Below are 22,757 nucleotides of genomic sequence, written 5' to 3'. Positions count from 1 at the left end.
AAAAAGGACCATAGAAAGAATCAACAGACCCAAAAGTTGGTTCTTTGAGAAAATCAACAAGATAGATAAACCCTTAGCCAGACTAACAAGAAGACACAGAGAGTGTGTTCAAATTAACAAAATCAGAAATGAAAAGGGAGCCATAACTACAGAATCAGAGGAAATTCAAAAAATCATCAGATCTTACTATAAAAACCTATATTCAACAAAACTTGAAAATCTGCAGGAAATGGACAATTTCCTAGACAGATACCAGGTATCGAAGTTAAATCAGGAACAGATAAACCAGTTAAACAACCCCATAACTCCTAAGGAAATAGAAGCAGTCATTAAAGGTCTCCCAACCAAAAAGAGCCCAGGTCCAGACGGGTTTAGTGCAGAATTCTATCAGACTTTCATAGAAGACCTCATACCAATATTATCCAAACTATTCCACAAAATTGAAACAGATGGAGCGCTACCAAATTCCTTCTATGAAGCCACAATTACTCTTATACCTAAACCACACAAAGACCCAATAAAGAAAGAGAACTTCAGACCAATTTCCCTTATGAATATCGATGCAAAAATACTCAATAAAATTCTGGCAAACCGAATCCAAGAGCACATCAAAACAATCATCCACCATGATCAATGGATGGAACTGGAAAATATCATCCTGAGTGAGGTAACCCAATCACAGAAAAACACACATGGTATGCACTCATTGATAAGTGGCTATTAGCCCAAATGCTTGAATTGCCCTAGATGCACAGAACACATGAAAGTCAAGAAGGATGACCAAAATGGGAATACTTCACTCCTTCTTTAAAAGGGTAACAAGAATACCCTTGGGAGGGAATAGGGAGGCAAAGTTTAGAACAGAGGCAGAAGGAACACCCATTCAGAGCCTACTCCACATGTGGCCCATTCATATACAGCCACCCAATTAGACAAGATGGATGAAGCAAAGAAGTGCAGACTGACAGGAGCCGGATGTAGATTGCTCCTGAGAGACACAGCCAGAATACAGCAAATACAGAGGCGAATGCCAGCAGCAAATCACTGTCCTGAGAACAGGACCCCCGTTGAAGGAATCTTAGAAAGAACTGGAAGAGCTTGAAGGGGCTTGAGACCCCATAAGAAAAACTATGCCAACCAACCAGAGCTTCCAGGGACTAAGCCACTTACCAAAGACTATACATGGACTTACCCTGGGCTCCAACATCATAGGTAGCAATGAATAGCCTAGTGAGAGCACCAATGGAAGGGGAAGCCCTTGGTCCTGCCAAGACTGAACCCTTAATGAAGGGGATTGTTGAGGGGAGGGTGGTAATGGGGGAAGGATGGGGAGGGGAACACCCATATACAGGGGGAGCAGGAAGGGTTAGGGGGATGTTGGTCCGGAAACCGGGAAGGGGAGTAACAACTGAAATGCAAATAAGAAATACTCAAGTTAATAAAGATGGGGGGCAAAAGAGTTTAACATAAGAGTAGTTAAGAGCACTAGCTGCTCCTCCAGAGGTCCTGAGTTCAATTCCCAGCAACCACATGGTGGCTCACAACTATCTATATATAAAAAAAGAAAAAACAAAAAACAAACAAACAAACAAAAACCTATACTGTCAACTCTTGCAAAGGTTCTTGCAGGCTATAGATCATAGTCTATCATTGGAGAAAGTCAGGATAAGGACTTAAGCAGAAACTTGAAACAAACAATGGAGGACAAATCCATTCTGAAACAGAGTTGGGGGCCAGCTTCCGTCTTGTAAGTTGGTGGATGTGGCTGAGCCAGCAGTTTACAGAGGGCCACAAGCCTTTGGGAATGAGCTCTAAAATGATCTGAGAAAGACAATTTCCATGCAAGAGCACTGACATTATGTGGCTCAGGGCTGGTACAAGTGTGTATGTGTACTTGCATTTCACACAGGGCACATGCAAGGTAGCATGGAAGAAGGCAGCATGGCTAGGGTTTAAGGTGGGCCTGGGTGTGCAGGGCTAAGTTTAGGTGTAGGGATAGAGATGCCATTCAAATGTAAGGACTGCCAAATAATATAAAGTACCTAGGTGTGACTTTAACCAAGCAAGTAAAAGATCTGTACAATAAGAACTTCAAGACTTTGAAGAAAGAAATTGAAGAAGACCTCAAAAGATGGAAAGCTCTCCCATGCTCATGGATTGGCAGGATTAATATAGTAAAAAATGGCCATTTTACCAAAAGCAATCTACAGATTCAATGCAATCCCCCTCAAAATACCAATCCAATTCTTCAGAGTTCGAACAATTTGCAAATTCATCTGGAATAACAAAAAACCCAGGATAGCTAAAACTATCCTCAACAATAAAAGGACTTCAGTGGGAATCACTATCCCTGAACTCAGACTGCAAAGCTGAGGTGTTGCCTGTACCCAGACATCCCTTGGAGCAGTGGAATGGGACACACCTATGTAACTGTGTCTAAGTGTGTACCTGTGGAATGGGAAGGGACCTAGAAACACTTAGGGAAAGTCCTATGTGAAGAGGGGACAGCAAAGGGACCCCCAGGAAGTGACCTCACTTCCTTCACAATGACCCAACAATCCTGAATCCTGATGACCAGGCAGCCAACTGCTTAGTGACAGCCCAGCAGGCTCACTTGTCCAAGAGCTTAGAGAGAGTAGGATGTTCTCTTGTTGTGTTTGGACTACTGGAGGCTCAGGCCTGAAGAAAGACAAAAATGAAGGCCAGGGAGGGACCTGGAAATTCATGCTTCTTTCTTGCCTGCAATGCTTCTGGCCATTTGCCCAGAAGGAAACAGACTTGACCCAGGACAACCAGGCCCAGGACCACGCAGACAAGGGCGAGCATGAGCGTGCCCCAAAGGTTGTGACGGAGCCCTGTAGAGAGTCCCGCATCAGTGCAGACATGGTGGAAAATATGGTGAATCGTCTGGTGTCATCTCTGCAGGGCGGGGACCCCTTCTTTATCCCTGCCTTCCTGTACGCATACCGACAGTTCACCACCACACAGCACGTGCTGGATCTGCTGTTGATGCGGTTTGCGTACTTCTACCTGGGTTGTGAAGAGGATGAGCAAATAAAGAGCGCTCTCTGTTGTTTCCTGGACACATGGATAGACCAGTACCCTGAGGAGTTTAGTCAGACCATTCTGAAAAAGCTGAAGACCTACTTGACTGTGAACATGCCCTCCTTCGATCTGAATCTCCGTGTCCATATGCTCCTCAAGGAGTTGCGGCAAGAGTCCAGTGAGTCAGACGGAAAGGATGACGACTCAGTTTCACTGCCAGTTACCCTTCTCTACAAGACTGCATCGGCTGCAGATTTGTCTTCATCTGTAGAAGTGGGGAGCCACACCTCTGGAGATTTAGAGATCGAAGTGTGGTTTCCGTCAGTGAAAGTGCAGCCAGAAACAGCTTATCCACACGAGACAGAGACCCCACAATCCACCATAAAGGTCATCTCTTGGGACTAGACGTGACAGCAGCAGCCCAGCCAGCATACCTGCTAGCAGTTGTGGAGCCTGTGCCTCACCGTGTCAGCTGACACAATGGCCTTTCATGTATCTTCTACCCTTCTTGACCTCCTTAGAGAATGACCCTGTCATTATCACCTGTGGGGTCTCTCATATCTGCTCTGCAGACAGCACCTGTCTGATGTACTGGCAGAACCATTCCCTGATTTCAATATAGCAACTTTCCTTGCCCCACAGCCAACCCTCACCTCCCTCTGAGAAATGGCCTTTTTACTAGTATGGTTCTTTTTATGTTGTGTTTCTTTTAAGTATTTGTTTTAATAAATTGTTAGTACGCCTTTAAAAAAATAGCTGAGTAGTATTCCATTGTGTAAATGAACCACATCTTCTGTATCCAGTCTTCTGTCGTGGGACACCTGGGTTGTTCCCAGCTTCTGGCTATCACAAATAAGGCTGCTGTGAACATAATGGAGCATATGCCCCTGTGGAATAGTGGGGTATCTTTTGGGTATATGTCCAGGAGTGTTATAGTTGGGTCTTTATTCCAATCTGAGGAACCTCCAGATTGATTTCCAGAGTGGTTGTACCAGTTTGCAATCCCACATCCTCAACAGCATGTGCTGTCACCTAAGTTTTTGATCTTAGCCACTCTGATTGTTGTAAGGTGGAATCTCAGTGTCATTTTGATTTTCATTTCCCTGATCACTAAGGGCTTTGAACATTTCTTTAAGTGCTTCTCAGCAATTCAAGATTCCTCTGTTTTAGATTCTCCATTTAGTTCTATACTTCATTTTTTGATAGGGTCATTTGTTTTCTCGGTGGCTAGCTTTGAGTTTTTTATATATAGTTTTGATACTAGCCCTCTATCAGATGTGAGGTTAGTTAAGATATTTTTCCCTATCTGTAGGTTGCCTATTTGTCCTTTGCCTTTCAGAAGCTTTCCAGTTTTATGAGATCTCATTTATCAATTCTTGATCTTCCATTGGAGTTCTGTTTAAAAAATTTCCCCCCTGCCAATCAATTCCAGGCTGAATGAATTTGTGTGTCATCCTTGTGCAGAGGCCATGATAATCTTCTCTGTATAGTTCCGTTATGTGCTGCTGAAACAAGCATGATACCATTGTCTTTTAGGCTCAAAAAATATTGCATTGCAGAAGAGGGTTTACAAAAACTATAAGGGCCCAAAACTAAGAAGCACTTAAAGTGTCATTCCTGAGCATGATACAATCACAAGCTCACAGTCTCACAGTAGCTAAAGATGTGTTCACTGGGTGTGCACACTAATAAGCACACTAACAGTCAAGGTGAAATAGTAGCTCCAGTCCCTAACTCTCACTGCTGAACAATTTGCTAGCGATAAGATTCAAGGAAGGAGAAGTCGTCACCTTCAGTTGTATATCCTCTGATGACCCCATCAGGCTCCACTGAATAGTTCCAATCCAAGGGTCACAAAGACGGCCCTGGTTAAACTGGGTCACAAAAATCAATCCAAAAGTCATGAACCTTGGAAGGAGACTAGTAGAGATGTGTGGGAAACATGCAAGGGATGGGGGAGAAAAGAGAAAGTATGTAGGAGAGAGGAATCAGAATGCATTGTGTTTATACACACACACACACACACAACATATATATATATACATATATATATGTAGAGAGAGAGAGAGAGAGGGAGAGAGAGAGATCACAAAACAAAATTTATAAAATTAAGGAAAATGGAAAAATAAAAATTAGATAGATAGATAGATAGATAGATAGACAGACAGACAGACAGACAGACAGACAGACATAACCGGGAAACCTGAGCATTGTTTTCATCAATGAAAGGAAGAACCTAATGAGTCCCTTTTCACTAGTTTCACAGTGAAACTTCCCAGCTGGTCATACTATCGCAAAGTTGTGAAATGACAGCCCAGCCGCCATTCAAAGACAACTTCCTGTCAAGTTTTACTACCAGGATCTAAAATATGAGCAGATAGACAGAGACCATTAGATTGTGGAAAGGATATCATGTGAAGAATGAAGGGTAAAGGACATCACACGTGGCTGAAATGAGTTTGCCAGAAACAAACATTGTAGATATTTTTAATTGTTCAGTTAGAAACAATATTAATTTAGGAAAACAGAAATTAAGTTCTCCTCAAGGTCTATGACATCTAGCCATAGGTAAATGGCTAGGTTTACAGTCCTAGGCATGAATTCCTACCTATTGAGTTGGCTTTGGTCCAATTAGACAGGTGTTGGTTATTGCCCTCATATAAATGTGACTACTACATCATTAGTAATACCTTGCCAGGCAAGTCATTTCATCGTTCATGGATATACTGGCTATTTTTATGTCAACTTGACACAAGCTAGAGTTATCAGAGAGGAGGCAGCCTCAATTGAGAAAATGTCTCTACAAGATCCAGCTGTAGATCAGCCTTTAGGACATTTTCTTAATTAGTGATTGATGGAGGAGGACCCAACCCATTAGGTATGGTGCCATCCCTGGACTGGTGGTTCTTGGTTCTATAAGAAAGCATGTGAGCAAGCCAGTAAGTAGCACTCCTCCATCTGCTTCCAGGTTCCAGGTCTCCTTGAGTTCCTGTCCTCACTTCTTTGGTGATGAACCATGATGTGGAAGAGTGAGGAAAATAAACTTTTCTCCCCAAATTGCTTTGGCCATGGTGTTCCATCACAATAGTAACCCTAAGACTAAAGTCTTTACAACTAAATAGGATTGGATGATTTTTCCCTTAAAAGTTTGCACAGTACCTTCTGATATACCAGCTAGTCCTGATGGCAAAGGCAAGGCCTTGTAAAATTTCTCCCATTCACTTTAACATGTCAACCCATATAAATGTTATTCAGGCCTTGTAGTACAACCACAATGTTAAGATTCCATAGCTGTAGCATCCCTACCATGCCTAAAGCTCACCACCACGGTGTAGGCATATTGATCCTCTGGTTTTTATGGTCTTTCTGCCTCTTCTTCCCCAGTGCCCCCTGAGCATTAGCTGTAGGGCCTGTGTTATGGATAGAATCCTCATTGTCATTTATTCTTTTCATTTTGACCAGTTGTGGGTCGCTACAGTAGCCTACACTTGCTGCAGGGGAAAAAAAGCTTCTATGGTTAAGGGTGAGACTTTAAATGTGGATTTAAGAGCTACCCAACTAGCCATCAATGGCTGCTGGAAGAGGGAAAATCAGTTTTCTCCAGTGGTGAGCCCACTGTAAGTGTTTCAATCTCAAGTGAACAGCTCTAAACATATGTGCGAATAACAACACTAAATGTGCTCAGTAAGTTATATGTTCATATCTAAGTATTACAACAATAATAATTAAAGAAGAGGTCACTAATTTGAGAGTGAATTGTAAATATACAAAAGATATAAAAACAAGGAGAGAGGGGTGAACATCATGTAAATAATATGTATGAAATTGTCAAAGAAAAAAATAAAAATTTAATTTAAAAATGTTTTAACAATAAATTACTGAGGACTTGGAGAGATAGATCAATAATTAAGGCACTTACTTTAAAAGCATGGGAATTTGAGTTCAGATGCTCAGAACTATCCTAAAATCTGGTGTGGTAGTATATACTTTTGACCCCACAGCTGAGAGAAAATAGGTGGGTTCTTGGAGTTCACCAGCTAGCCAGTCTAAATGTTCAATGGATGGGTTTCACATTCAGTCCTAGGACATGCCTCAAAAGCTAGAGAGAAACTGAAGAAAACATTTGTCTCCAAATTCATAGGCATGTGTGTACATGCACACCCCTGTCAACATTAATTACACATACACAATCACACACACAAGTATTCACACGATATATGCACAAATCACTCGCTGATATCTTCATACGTCTAAGGTTTTGTTTCTATAAAATACACAACAAAAAACTTCAACTAAGACATTGTCATATGATTAAAACACCAGGAACTAAATTAAGAGCTAAGAGTATGAAGAACTTACATGCTTTCAAACTGATATGGTTGAAAAGGAGTTGGATGACTACTCAAAATATATCAGGTCAGTGGTGCATTTAGAGACAGGGTTTGGGAGAATTTCGTATGTGAGAGTTTATAGGGCTCTGTGAGCAAAAGAGCAAAGGAGGTCTTCAGTAGAGATACTGAAGTGTCCTGAAGAGTAAGTGGGAGGATTTGAGAGGCCTGACTCTAGTCCAGGATCTCTGTGTAGCAAGAGCAAGATGGCAGACTTCTCTCACTATGACAAGGATGAGAAATACAGTGGTCTCCCAGAACACAAGGTGAAAACTCGATACAGTGCCTCAATCTGAATCTCAAAGATATATCAGTTTCTAACAAACTCACTAAACTGCTCATGAATAGAGAACTATCAGCATAAACCAATATCCAAGGGGCCCGAATGGCAGTGACCTTGCAACAGGACAATCATAAAAAGATTAGTAGTGTAGAGAGAATATAAGAAAGGTACTGATAGAAATAATGTTGATATGATTGCTTGCTCTTCTTTCTCCTCACAAAAAAATCAGTAGAGCTTTGTTTACAATTTTGTGAAATGATGGGAGACAAACCACACATCTAGCAATTACTATCTTCTAATCACTCTCTATGAACTTCATATTAACCCATTTGAGCTTTACCATACACCATAATAGTGAGTGTCATCAGTCACACTGTTCAGATGAGGAATCAAAGGCTCTAACAGACTGAGTCTCTAAGGTCACACAGATGTTCACACAGTGGCAATTCCAGTCATGCCTACAACCAATGCATTTTCTGGTTAGCTCTCTCGTTCAAACCGAATAAATTATCCTCCTGTAAATCCTCGGTTATAACACATACGAAGTATTCTGATGTATGCTCAGCCTCGTTAAAGCTGTCCTGAACGTTTCTGCTGCTTCAGCTGTCATTATAGTCATTACCTTTCTTCAAAAGAAGCAAAGGAAATTTATTATCTTCAGAGGGTGCTGCAGTCAGGGGAATTGGCCTTGGAGCACTGCAGTGTCAGCTCTTGTGCTACAACAGGAAGTAGATTTTATACTGATGGGAAGTCCTGTCGATGAGGCTGCCATGGAAGTAGAGGACTGTCACCTACCTACTGAGAAGGCTGAGGTGGGAGGGCTTGTAATTCCCGGCCAGGCTCAGCTGCGGAGGAAGTGTGGGTTCATCCTGGGCTGCACAGGGAGACCATGTCTCTCACATAAAGTCCCTTTGATGGGACACTATGTACATCTAGTACATCATAATTTAATACTTATATTTTCTAAGGTTATGTTTTGAACATGAAAGACATTTTTAACTAACCTGGTTGAAAGGTCCCTTTTTAAAGATACCCATCAGTCTTCTACTTAAAGGTCATTATTCTACATTCGTCTCCATTTATGTTGTTGATATGCATTTGTTTGATTGGTGGTTGTTTGGCTTTTGTCGACGACACCCTCAGACTTCATTTTAGTTTCAGCCTCTGAAGTTGTCAATATTAACAATTGAAACTGCCAAATAAGAGGCCATTTGAGACAAAGCTGACAAACCTCAGAATAGAATAGAACTCCTCTTGAATGGTCTCTAAAAGGCCACACTGTCAACATAGTAACTGAATTGTTTTGGGTTTCAAGGGTACATCAGACATGTATTTCATCAGCTAAATCTGTACTTCTTGATTAGGGTCAATTAATTTCTACCCATTCATTCTCCAATATCCCCGAGCTGCTATAATACAGTAGGTTTATGTTGGGCATAGAAAGCCAAGGGTAAAAGTAAGGTAGAAATAATCCCCGTTCTTTAGGCTCTGTCAGTGCAAGGGATTTTTGGAGTTGGGCTGATATAACTGCTCCACACACATAGCCTCTCTTTGTTGGAGCAGGGGATAATCAGACACAGAGGAATATCATATAAAACCCATAAGCAACATTTCTGAGAACCTGAAGGATCAATATATTTTCCGGGTTTCTTTTATTCTCCTTCTTTCTTTCTTTTTCTACTCTACTTATATTAGTTCTGCTATCATTTTTTTGTAAGAACTAATAGCCGTTGCTTTGTTTGTAAATAAAAATCACAATCCTCTGTGGTTGTGTTAATCAAGTGTCTACTGATTTCAGCAATCCTACATACACTGTGTACTGTTTGAAGGCAGACAAGAGCCAAGGGCTGGACAAATATTGCGGCTGATGCTATGGAGGGTTGAGCAATCCCAGAGCTTTGAAAGAAATTGCTTCTTCAAACTTTCCCGAAGTGGAGGTCGGAAAATGAGGACAGAGATGTCTGTAGGGGGACAATCTGAACAATTCTTATAGGCCAGAAATATATCTAATTCACCCAGTCTTCCAGACAAATATCACGATAAAGTGCCATAAAATGTATTGGCAATCTCTGCAATTCTCAGTACCAAAATTAAATGGAACAACTAAACTAAGTAGGGCTGCATGTTACCTAATGCTCATCGTAAAATCCCCCAGGGTGCTAAGCTGATAGGAGGCCCAGACCCAAGTCCTGCAAGAGATGCCAAGAGCTGGGAATCAAGTCAACTGCTACTTAATTGACTCTAGGCGTTTCCCATGCTCCCTTGCCAAGCCACTTTTTGCAAGTCCTTTCTGTGTGCAGTCTGATCTTTACACTTTCCAAGGACAGTTTTTAACTTAGTTTCCTTTTCCATTTATATCACTGCTATTGCTTTGGATTCTTGTTGTTTTTCTTTACTTTCTCTTTTTTTCTGGATTTCCTGAAATGAGGAGGTTTTGGGTTTGGTTTTGGTTTTGTTTTAGAGCCTACTGGGAGTGAAATGACCAAAGCTTGTTCATCCATACTTAATTTTTTTTCCCAGCAGGTACTGTGGCTCAGCTGCTCATCTGGACAGAAATATGATAGGGCTTTTGTTGAACTTTCATGCTACTTGCCAGATCAATAAATTATTAGAACACGCAGTGAGGGGTTACAATGACTGAAACGATAAACAGTAAAACACTCCCATGATCATAAAAGTCACTGCAAAATTCCACTTTTGGTCTTTTACTAGAAAGAAGATCCCTTTATTTTGGTCAAGGCTGCTTCATTCTCTTACCAAGAGAATATACAAGTTTGGCATGGATATGTGTGTGTGTGTGTGTGTGTGTGTGTGTGTGTGTGTGTGTGTGTGCATAAGCATATACATTATATAGAGATATACTATAATATACATATACTATACATATACTATACATATACATCATATACTATACATATACATCATATACTATACATATACTATACATATACATATACTATACATATACATATACTATACATATACATCATATACTATACATATACATATATACATATATTATACATATAAATCATATACTATACATATACATATACTATACATATACATATACTATACATATACATGTACTAAACATATACATATACTATACATATACAATACATATACTATACGTATACATATACTATACATATACCTATACATATTACTTTGCAACATCTTAGTGTTAGCTCCTTGCTACCCACATAGTAACAAGTTCCTATGTACATTTTTTTTTTTGCTGTGTTTAGGAGGCCTTGTTTTCTTGGTGCCATCCATGCCCTCTGGCTCTTACTTCCTGCCTCCTCTTCAGCAGGGTTCTCTAAAACTTGAGAGCAGGATCTGATGGAGACATCCCTTTCAGAGTCTCTCATTCTCTGCCTAATGTCCAGTTGCATATTCGTTCCCATCTGCTTCAGAGGGAAGCTTCTCTGATGATAGCTGAACAAGGCACTGATTGTATTTGTCTTCCCTTGTCTGGGCTAAAGCACTTGAGATGATTTTCTTTTTCTATTTTTTTAGTTCCATCCATTTACCTGTGAATGTTATGATTGAGGTTAGGGAGTAATATTCCACTGTGTAAATATTCGACATTTTCTTTATCCATTATTCCATTGAGGGACATCTAGATTTTTTTCAATTTCTGACTATTATGAATAAGTGAGTGGAAAAATATGTCTACGGTAGGATAAGCCATCCTTTGGGTATAAGTCCAAGAGTAATATAAATAGATCTCAAGGGAAATAGATTTCCATCTTCCGGGTGAACTACCGCACTGATTTCCACAGTGGCTGTATAAGTCTGCACTCCCAGCAGCAACGGATGAATGTTCCTCTTACTCCACATCCTCTCAAGCATGAGCTATCATTTGTTATTGATCTTAAATATTCAGATGTGTGTAAAATAAAATATCAAAGGAGTTTTGACTTCCAGTTCCTTGATGGCTATGAATGTTGAATATTTCTTTAAGTGATTCTCAGTCATTTGCGTTTCCTCTCTTGAGAACTCTTTGGGTAAATATATATGTACCAATTTTTAATTGAGTCATTACTTTTCTTGATATCTAGTTTCTTAAGTTCTTCACATATTTTGGAGATAAGCCCTCTGTGGAATGTGGAGTTGGTAAAATCTTTTCCCATTCTGTAGGCTACCATTTTGTCTAGTGACAGTGTACTTTGCAATATAGAAGCCTATCAGTTTCCTGAAGTTCAATGAGTTAATTGTTGCTTTTTATTCCTTTGATATAAGTATTCTGTTTCTTGTGCAAATGACTTCAAACCAAGTCCCTGCTTTCTCTTCTATCTGGTTTTATGTTGAGGCCTTTGACCATCTAGAGTTGAGTTTCGTGCAGGGGATAAATATGGATCTATCTGGATCTTTCTACATGCAGTTGACCAGTTTGACCAGCACCATTTGTTGAGGATAGTCTTTTTTGCAGTGTGTATTATTAGCTTCCTTATCAAAAACTCTTCTTTTGTTCTAGAGCTTTCCAGTGCAATATTAAAGTTATAGTATAAGTTCTCTCCAACTTTTTTTCACATGGGCAGTGCTACGAACTTGCCCCTTAAAGTAACCTTCATTGATGATTATATAGTTTTTATCTTTCAGTTTGTTTATGGAGTAGATTACCTTATCAACTTATATATGTTGAACTCTCCATATATCTTTGGGCTGAAGCCCACTTTATCATGGTGGAAGATCATTCTGAAGTTTTTTGGGTTTCAGTGTACAATTATTTTGTTGAAAAAATTCTCTCTTTAGAAGGTAAAATAGTCTGCAATTTTGCTTGTTGGCTCTCTAATTGGTTTGAGTATCAGAGTAACTATAGCCTCATGAAATGAATTGGACAGTGTTTTTTTCTGTTTCCATCATGTCTTCTATCCACTTCTATCATATCTTCAATCTTTTCAATCTTTTGTGTTCTGTTGGCTCTTGTTGATTTTCTTTTTATGCTCACGTCTACAGGCATTTGAGATTGGAAAGATTGTAGTTCTCAGTGTTGATATCTGGTATTGTCTTTGTTGGATGGTGATTTGTTCTATGATTTCTGTTTCCTCTCTAGCTCTGGAAATTTTCCTAGGGTCCTAGAGGTTGCAGGTAAAATGTGTTTCTGGATATTGGGAGCTGTCAGTTCAGAATGGAGAATCACTTGTATCCACAGGAGAGAGGAAAACATGGTGTTCCACCAGGATCTGCTTAGTCCCCTAGAAATGAGGGCAAAGAATAAGTAGCCAGAGCAAGTGGTTTGTTACAGAGCTGGGAATGAGACTGAGGATAGGCTAGTAGGAATGGAGGGAGTAGCAGTGATCTGTAGTTACCCTAGCTGCTTCTCCGTCTGGAATGACCTGTGGGTTTCTAGGTTGTGCCTGCTAGACTCAGAGCAAGATGGACTCAGAGCAAGGTGGGGTTTAGATAAAGCAATGTGATGGGGAAAGATTGGGAGGGGGGAAATCTGTGTTGTCCTCTGGAGATGGGTGCAGGACAGGAAGGAGGTGCAGTGCATGCTCTGCTGCACAGCTGGGGTTGAGACAGGAGGATTGAATCTGGAAGAGAAGGCAGAGAGCTGAAGATCAGCAGTCAGCCTACCTCCTTCCCTGGCAGAAGTGGCCTTCTGGTTCCCAGGAGATGCTTGCTGGATTTGGGTTCTTGTTTCCCTGTTCAGAGTGTTGTTTTCTTTTGAAAGGGGTTTTAATGACAAAAGTAGATCATGTGAAGCCTCTGTGTACTGGTTTGCCTCTGCATGCATAGAAGAGATTCTCTATGCCATCCATCCCAGCACTCATCATTTGCTCCAAAGATGGGCTTTCTATACTGCAATGGCAGGTGTGCCTCTCTGTTGAAAAACACTAGTAAACCATGTTTTGTGAATGAATTGTAATTAATTGAATGTCACACCTGCTGTAAAATGAATTCATCCTCTAACAGCAAACATCACCCAACACCCTCCCATCTTCAGCTGCCAAAGTAAACATGAACAAAAAAAGATTTTAGAAAGATAATATATTAAAAAACTTCCAAACAGTGTTCAACCATATCCAATTTGCAAACTTTTATGAAGAAAACTCTTTGGTCTGTAATGTGTTGGGGGATCACAGTGTAGAACTCTGTGTCATTTCAATATTTCAGTGGAGCAGTTTTGTTATGAATGTTGTTTCTACTTTAACCAAAGCAATTAGAAACTCTCAACAACTTACAAGTTGTCTTGTATACCTTGAGACAGATATGGCATTATTGACAATGTGTTCACTATCTGATTCATTATTTATACCGAAAATTTAAAAGACATAGAATCAAATGTGTTTCTGTATTGATATAAATGGTCAAAAGTTTAAAAGAGCCCATTTTAAACTCTATTTAATATTCAGTCACACTACTGAACAGAAAAGCTAGGAAGATTCTGAATGCAATATATATAATTTAAACATTAATTACTCACCATGGTCGTCTCCAAGACTGTGAGAGCACTTTTGTATACTGTGTCTCAAAGGAAGGAATCTGTCTATTGTCTGCTTATATTAAGTCACTGTGACTTCTGAACGAAAAACACATAATTTCTCATTTGAAACAACAGAAATGCCTCCTCTCCCCTCCTCCTCCTCCTCCTCCTCCTCCTCCTCCCCCTCCTCCTCCTCCTCCTCCTCCTCCTCCTCCTTCTCTGCTGAAATTTTCTAGCTTCTCATGACTCTCAGTGTGTAAGGTCACATGCCCCTAACCTTCTTACTCTCTGTATCTCAGTCTTAAACAAGTCTCTACTTCTACCCAATAAGTAGATATAAGGTTGTCTTTAAGGCCTATCTACACCATAAGGTATGAACTATTTCCCCTGAGAGCCTTAAAACTCATCAAATCTCTTATATAAAGCAAGTTTCAGGAATGTGACATTGTTTCGGTTTGGGTTGAGGTCTTGCTACATGGTCCAAGCCAGAGAGCTTCCTGTCTTGGCCTCCTCTCTGAGTGCTGCTATGGTAGGTGCCACAATCCCAAGCACCTTGACATGGGTTTTCCTGGCTGTGACTTCTTATCCTACCACACCACTGTCTATGTCTTTAGTCCTTCTTTCTCTACTACACCTCAGGTTTTCTTCTCTGATCTTTCCCTCTCCTTAACTTCGTTCTCCTCTCCATCACTGTTTCAGTTTGCAGGGGCTGCCATAACACATTACCACTGCCCAGGAGGCTGATAGCCAGAGTCAGAGAGACTCAGGTATCCAGAGACATGGTTTCTTCTGAATCCTCTCCATGGTCTGTTATGGTCCTCTTGCCATGTGTTAGCAGATACTCTCCCTACCGGCAGTACCTGAGTCTACTTTATAACTGTCCAGACTCACTGCATTAGGGCCTAACCTAATGAGTTCCTTTTAACTTAAATTACCTTATTAGTGATTCTATCTTCAAATAATCAGTCACATCCTAGGGAGCTCTAGGAATTAGGCCTTTAACCTATAAACGTTGGAAAGACAGAATTTAGCCCATAACTTATACCAATCTTTCCCTTTCTTAAAAAGAAATGATAAAAACCTTCTATCTAAAAGTTGGCTTTAAATTACCAGCTGCATCAGAATCAAATCTCTCCAGGCATGCTGTGTCTTCCATTTTGCTCAGGCTCTTGCTATAGGAAAAAAATATTAGAATCAAGTTTGAGTAGGCAACCCTACATTTCTAAATGATTGGGAAGGTTTACACTTTAAAAGTTAGAGTAGAAGAAAGGGATGTAATTTAAGTTTGGAACCATTGTCTCATAAAGCCAATATGGTGGTTTGAATGAGAATGGTCCCCATAGGCTCATATATTTGAATGATTATTTTTCAGTTTCTGGAACTCTTTGGCAAGGATTAGGAAGTGTGTCCTTGTTAAAGGAGGTGTGTCAGTGGGGATGCTCTCTCTTTGCCCCATATTGGGGGTAAAAGATTTAAGCTCTCAGTTACTGCCCCAGTACCATGTTTTCCTGTCTGCTGCCCTTCTCCCTGCCATTCTAATGTTGGACTCTAACCCTCTTAAACTGTAAGGCCCAAATTAAATGTTTCTTTTATAAGTTGCCATTGTCGTGGTAGTTTGTCACAGTAGTAGAGAAGCAAATAAAACAACTGGAAACAATTAAATCATACTTCTTCTCCCAATAGAAGTTCATATCATATTTTTAAATGCACTTATTTTGTTACTCCTCAGCCCTCAGATTTTATTAGTGGGAGCTATAGAAGCAAAGCTTCAAAAGCAGGTTATGACATTACTACATGAAAATTTCCTAATGCATCTTCAAAATACGTTTGTATCCCTAAATGGGTCCTTTTAATTTTTGATCAGAATCAATCATGTAACTGATTATTTCTACTTTTCTTTATTTCTATTATTTATACTTCTCTATTATATTTCTATTATTTCTAAAGTACGATTCAAAGCTTTACCTGTAATATAAATTACACAACTACAGTAAAACAGCATAAGGGTAGGAATTGGATTTATCTTAATTATTTGTTCATGTCCTATTTCCAGAACATGTGTTCTATAAATCTTTAATAAATGAACAAATCAACTAAATTTATAGCCTGGCAAACAAGATAAAAAGTACTGAAAGTATAGTCAATGAACATTTAATAGAGTTGTGCCAGCATACTAGATGTCCTGTGCAATTTTCTACCCTTTTTTGAATGATGCAATGCTAACAACAGCCTAGCAGGCATCTGCATACGTCTTACATGAAGCCATGAGTCACTTCAGGAATGGATAAAACAGCAGTTCCCAAAAATGTAAGCCAAGAACCTGTAGTGTTTCTGAATCTCAAAGGAGGTACCAGATTAAAACTGTTTCCATAACCATACTAACTCATTTTTCTTTTGCACTCTGATTTTCTCCTGAGGATACATGTCAAACAATACACTGTCATATATAGTGCTGTAAATTAAATGAAATAGTTGTCAGGCTTCTAGTAAGTCAAATATTTAAAGTACTTGAGAAAACGTAAAATGATGGCACTATATCAATATAAAGTTTGTTGCAAATTAACATTACATTTGCGATAGTTAGTTTTATTTGGCAATTTGACATGACCCAGGACCATCTGGGAAGAGAGTTTTGATTTAGAATGGTCAAAATCAGGGTGGCCTATGAGACTAGGATTATCTTGATAATGTTATTTAATGTGGGAAGACCCAGAACACTGTGGATAAATTGATTCCTGGAGCTTGAGGTCTGGACTGAATATTAGTGAAGAGGGATATGCTGTCTAGTAGGCATGATGCATTATTTTTTTCTCTATCTTTGACTCTAGATGTGACTAGCTTCTTGAATGTCTAATATTACAAGTTTCCTAAGACAAAAAAAATAAGAACCATGAGATCAAGGAAGTGGCCCATCGTTCAGTGTTATGGGAAAACTAAAACCAAGGTAGAACCCTTCCTTCTCACTAGTCCTTTGGATCACTTACCATAGGAAATGCCCATGATGTCACCATTAGGCACAACACTGGGGTCACACAAAAATTCAGTAGAAAGATAGGAGTCTAAGTATTAGCATCTGAGACAGGCAATCTATGGATCTGGGAAAGCTCCTAAAAAATGTTTACTCATTTTTACTTCCATTCTGTGTCTACCTTAAGGCCAAACACTTGCTAATTTCTAGCTGCTGATAATAAACTGTGACATCTCTATGGTGACTTCCTGGCAACTATCTCTCATTCAGAGAGATTTCTGATCTCCATCAGTGACCCTCATATTGCTGCTGCCATCACTCAAAGGTTACTTTAAAATTGATACTATTCATCAGAGCATGGCCTTGCTCTGCAATGGCAAATATATCTCAAAGCATGCGTCAGTTTTGATACATTGTCAGTGGCTGACTGGAACACTGTTTTAGAAGGATTCCAAGCTGTTTCCTGGCTTAGTAAGACAAATGTCATAATTGATTAGTGGTCTCCCAGTGTACCTTAGCTTCTATGCAGTGTATTTGTTAACTCTATGGAATCAACTGAATTCACCATGGTCAACTCGCGGAGAACAAGACATTAAATGTCCTGTCCAGGTAAAAAATTTCACGGAAATATAACTACTATGTGGAACAATAACAAAAATCTGCAATAGCATTGCCGTCATCAGGAAAATGGATCTGCTTAAAATGAAAACAAAAGAAAGAAATACACAAGGATGTACTATTTCCTGTAAAGCTTGCAACAACATGGGTTATAAATCGACATACCTATGCTTGTTATGTCTTGGCAACTCAAGACAAGCTAAGGTTATATAGAAAGTGAAACTTCAATTAAGAAAATTTCTTCAGCAGGTTGGTTTTATAAACACGGTCTGTGTGTAATATATATTCTTGATTAATTATGATTAATTACTGGAAGTAGTGAGGGGGTCCTGGCTTATATAAAAGCTCAGACTGTGCAAGCCATGGTTGGGTAAGCCAATAATTAGCATTCTAACTTCACCTCTGCTTCAGTTTCTGCTTTTAGATTTCTGTGTTGAGTTCCTGCTGTGTCTTTCCTCCATGATAGACTATGAAATGTAAACTAAAATAGACCCTTTCCTCTCCAGATTGCTTTTGGTCCTGGTGTCTATCACAGAAATAAAAATCAAACTAAGAGAACAACTAAATATGAACTCCTCTTAATATTGTCACTTTCAGGAGCTTAGGCAGATCTTGTTTTCAGAAATGACTTTTCCAGCATGGAACACTGGAAGACTTTAGAAATGCCGCCCGTGGCCACAATCTATTCTGGTTGTTGTCACTATTGCTGCTGTGGTAAAACATCAGTTCTGTTCTGTTTCTGTAAGTTTAATCATAGTATATGATCTCATGGATATGACTCATCCCTGGTGCATGAAGGCAACGGGAATAAATGGGAAGATGGAGAAGGAACAGGAAATGAAGGAGAATGTAAGCTCTTTCTAAACATTGAGGAAAGTCTTGGCTTTCCACTCCTTCCCAGGTGAGGCGGTATTTTGTATTTACTTAATGTGTTCTGTTGTAAGACACACACCCCCGAAGTGGCCCTACCCGAGGAGCACCACCCACAGAGCACACATTGACAAAGTGACCCTGCAGTAGCAAGAGGGTATAAGGCTTTTAATCTATGTACGTGGGGTTGCTCATCCACGCAGGGAGAGGCAACCCCAAACCCAAAAAGCACACAACTTTTATTCATTACAGAGGTCAGACTTCAGCAACAGGGTTAGCTGACCTATTTTCATTGGCGGTACACAGGACAAAGGATCTTGTCAGGTATTCGCTGGCCTGCTCAAGGGGTTGTTCTTGGCTCAGTTAGATACTCATCCAGCCCTACACCTGGCCTTGAAGAATCACTGGGAAAGGGCTAAGTCGGCACGTTTCTTAGAGGGACGGGGGTGAACTGGGTGATCGGGCAGGGTCAGGATGACATCTCACGGTTGTTCTCCGAATTTACCACAGTCCCGGAGGGATAGGGGTCTTTCTGAGAACAGTTGTTATTGTTTTATCTTAATTAGCTTAGTCAGAATTGCCTCAATATCTTGATCACCAAAACTTTACCATATCACTGGGCATCCTGACGTCAGATGATACATCTCAGAAAGGTCACAAGTTTGCCATAGGCATCCTGACCACCAGATGTATTTCTCAAAACCTTGTTTTTACAACTTTGTTTTTCACATCTATGAAACTTTATTTCTTCAGTTCCTACAACTATTACCAGTACTGTGAACATTAGTGCAGAGCAGTGATAAAAGTTCAACGAAGGGGCTGGGGATTTAGCTCAGTGGTAGAGCGCTTACCTAGGAAGCGCAAGGCCCTGGGTTCAGTCCCCAGCTCCGAAAAAAAAAGAACCAAAAAAAAAAAGAAAGTTCAACCAACCAGACCTACCCCCCAGAGCTCTCAGGAAATAAACCACCAACCAAAGAGTACACACGGAGCGACCCATGGCCCTAGCCACATATGTAGCAGAGGAGGACATTGTCTGGCATCAATGGGAGGAGAGTCCCTTGGTCCTGTGAAGGCTTGATGACCCAGTGTAGGGGAATGTCAGAGTGGGGAGACGGGAGTAGGTGGGTGGGAGGATGGGTAGTGGAGCACCCTCATAGAAGCAGGGGGAGAGGGATGGGAGAGGGTGTTTGTGGAGGGGGTGATTGGGAAAGGGGATAACACTTGAAATGTAAATAAAGTTTCCAATTAAAAATAAAGAGCAAATAAAAATTGAGATTGCTGTTCAAACAATGCTAAAAATATATCTTTAAAATCACATTTTGTGGATAAAATAGAATTTTCAGCTCCTTTCGGAGTGAGACAAATCCACGCCCTGACAAAAACACTACAGTTCTTTAGTGGATTTGCCTTATCTCATTTGCCTGAGGGTTACACTGTACAGAAGTTCATAGGAAAATGATGCCTACAGCTAATAAATCTGCCATTGTGCAAGAAAGGAAAAAAAGAGAAAAGACTAATATAGAATGTGTTCCCTTGGAAACAAAAGAATACTTGCTGTTTCTGGAAAAACATATTTACTGCAGAATTTTCACAAAGCTGTGTGACCAAGATGTAATTCTGACAACATAATCACAACTATTACTAATGGAAGTAGAGACATATGGAGATAATTTCTATCTTTAAAGGCACTTGCATAGATTTGACTGGACAGGTCAGAATCCAAAAATTACATACGAAATGATAAAATGATAGCAAAGAGACTGTTTTACTAACAGTGGGGCTATAATGATGGGTTGGGGACGATAATGATGAGAGCTGGGCTCCTTGTTCTTCAAGAAAACAGGTTGCCAGGGATAGGAAAGGGAGAACATGATCAGGTATTGGGAGGGGAGAACAGGACTGAAGCCCTGAGGGACAGCAGAATGAATAGAAGCAGGCAACCTCAAGAGGGAGGAAGTGGGGCAGGGGTGGAGTGGGGGCTTCTAGAATGTACTGGAGACCTGGGAGGTGAGAGACTCTCAGGATTCAAAGGGTCCTTGGATGAAGTACTGTACAGTGGGGAGGGAGAATTTGTGGAGTCCTCCCCCGGTAGAAAGAACATCAAGTGGAGGGATAGGGTCGCCATCCCACAGTCAAAAATTCTGACCCAGAATTGTTCCTGTCTAAAGGAACTGCAGGTTTAAAAACAGAGAGGAGCCTAAGAGAAAGAGCCTAGTGACAGGCCTAAAATGGAATCCAGCTCAAGGCAAGGCCCCAGGGCTTGACACTGTTACTAATGCTGTGGTGTGCTTGCAGAGTGGATCCCAGTGTGGCTGTCCTCCAAGAGAGGCCCAACAAGCAGCTGAAAGAGTTAGATGCAGATACTAGCACCCAACCAATGGACAGAAGTTAGGGACCCCTGTGATTGGATTGGGGGAAAGCTGGAAGAAACTGAGGAGGAGGGCAGACCCCATAGGAGGACCAACAGTCTCAACTAACCAGGACCCCCGAGACCTCTCAGACACTGAGCCACCAACCAGGCAGCATACAGCAGCTGATATGAGGCCCCTGACACATCTACAGCAGAGGACTGCCTGGCCTGGCCTCAGTGAGAGAAGATGCATCTAACCTTTGAGATACTTGAAACCCCAGCAAGTGGGTAGGTCTGGTGAGCTAGGGACATCTTCTTGGAGATAAGGGAAGGATGGGGACCGGGAGGGCAGATGAAGACTGGACTGTAAAAAAGGATTAAAGAATGAAAAAGTAAAACATGTTGCTAGTAAAAGGACTTTACCCTTTGTTGGGGGTGTTGCAAAAACAAAAAAAGAAACAAGAATGATTCTAAAGGAAATAAATAAAAGAATTAGGTCGGGGTTGGGGATTTGGCTCAGTGGTAGAGCGCTTGCCTAGCAAGTGCAAGGCCCTGGGTTCGGTCCCCAGCTCCGGTAAAAAAAAAAAGAAGAAGAAGAAAAAAAAAGAATTAGGTCACAGGCTTTACATTAAACAAATAGTGATTAAGCATCAGTACGAGTTCCTTAACGTCAAACTAGAGAAACTTACAAAACTAAAAACGGAATCCTATAATTTTGACTTCCTTCTAATTGAGGTGCAAGACTTAAGACAAAAACATAGCTTTTTAAGGAATTTATTTTTTTGTGGGTGTCGTGGGAAGAAGCATGGAGTATGTGAAGCAACTATGGAAGGAAGCCAGAGGCATCAGATAACCAGAAAGTTCTGAGCCGCATGACATATGTGCTGAAGATTGAACCCTGGTCTTTTGTAACAACTTAGCCACTGAATCATCTCTTCAGCACCAAATGAATGTCTTAACCTCTACCATAAACCAAACAGATCTGGTAGCCTCTAGTTCCAGTTTGTTTTAGAAATATAGGAGTCTAATAAATTGGATCACTTTCTTGTCTTTAATTTTTTCAATCAATAGTGTTACCCACTTTAATAAATGTATAATCCTTATCAAATCTCTGGTGCCAATGTGAAATGGGATATACTTTTTAAAATCACATCAAGAGATTTAAACTTTTCTACACTACTCCAAGAGCAAAGATACTATTAAACAAAAAATCCTGATATCTGACAGGTGTTTGATTTCTACGTGTTTAGAGAGCCCTATGTTAGGTCTCCCACTTCTACTGGATCAGAGATCACCATAGAAACTGGTTTTTCGCACTTAAAGGATCCAAGAGCATCCTGCAACAGAGCTGCAGCTAATGAAGATGCAGAAAGTACCACAGGACTGGAGAGTACCATACAAATAGTGGCCTCAGAGATAAATGCAGGAACCAAGCTTTGGTTCCAGTATGTGCAAAGCCCCAGAGGAAAGATAAAAGGACTTAGCTCTACTTTTCTCTGAGGCCTGTGTGGGTATAGGGATTAGACTTCTGGGATTCCAGTGATCACTGCAGAACCGGGAGTTCATACTCTTATTATCCTGGAGATTACTTCTGGCCTGGACCCCTAACCATCATCTGCTGGTAGTATACAGACTTGTCTGACATTGGATCCTGTTCCTAACCAGTTCAAAGAATTTAAAGAGTGACCAAGTTTTTTACTCCATTATGTTTCCTTGGGGGTAAGTGCACACCTCAGCCTTGGTCCTTGTGGTGGTTTGAATAGTTATGGCCCCCACAAACACATGTGTGTGACTGCTTG

The 22,757-nt window shown here is 40.4% G+C and overlaps 1 non-coding gene across 1 annotated transcript; it reads right to left on the bottom strand.

Annotated features, from left to right (window-relative positions):
- Window positions 1–4,464: 4,464 nt before the first annotated feature.
- LOC120103222 (U6 spliceosomal RNA) lies at window positions 4,465–4,568 on the bottom strand. Its single transcript, XR_005505312.1, has one exon. It is a non-coding gene; the product is annotated as a U6 spliceosomal RNA (small nuclear RNA).
- Between the last annotated feature and the right edge of the window lie 18,189 nt (window positions 4,569–22,757).

This window comes from Rattus norvegicus, chromosome 5 (assembly GCF_036323735.1).
Source record: "Rattus norvegicus strain BN/NHsdMcwi chromosome 5, GRCr8, whole genome shotgun sequence".
In the NCBI taxonomy this organism is placed as follows: domain Eukaryota; kingdom Metazoa; phylum Chordata; class Mammalia; order Rodentia; family Muridae; genus Rattus; species Rattus norvegicus.
This window is presented reverse-complemented; position numbering and strand designations above follow the sequence as displayed.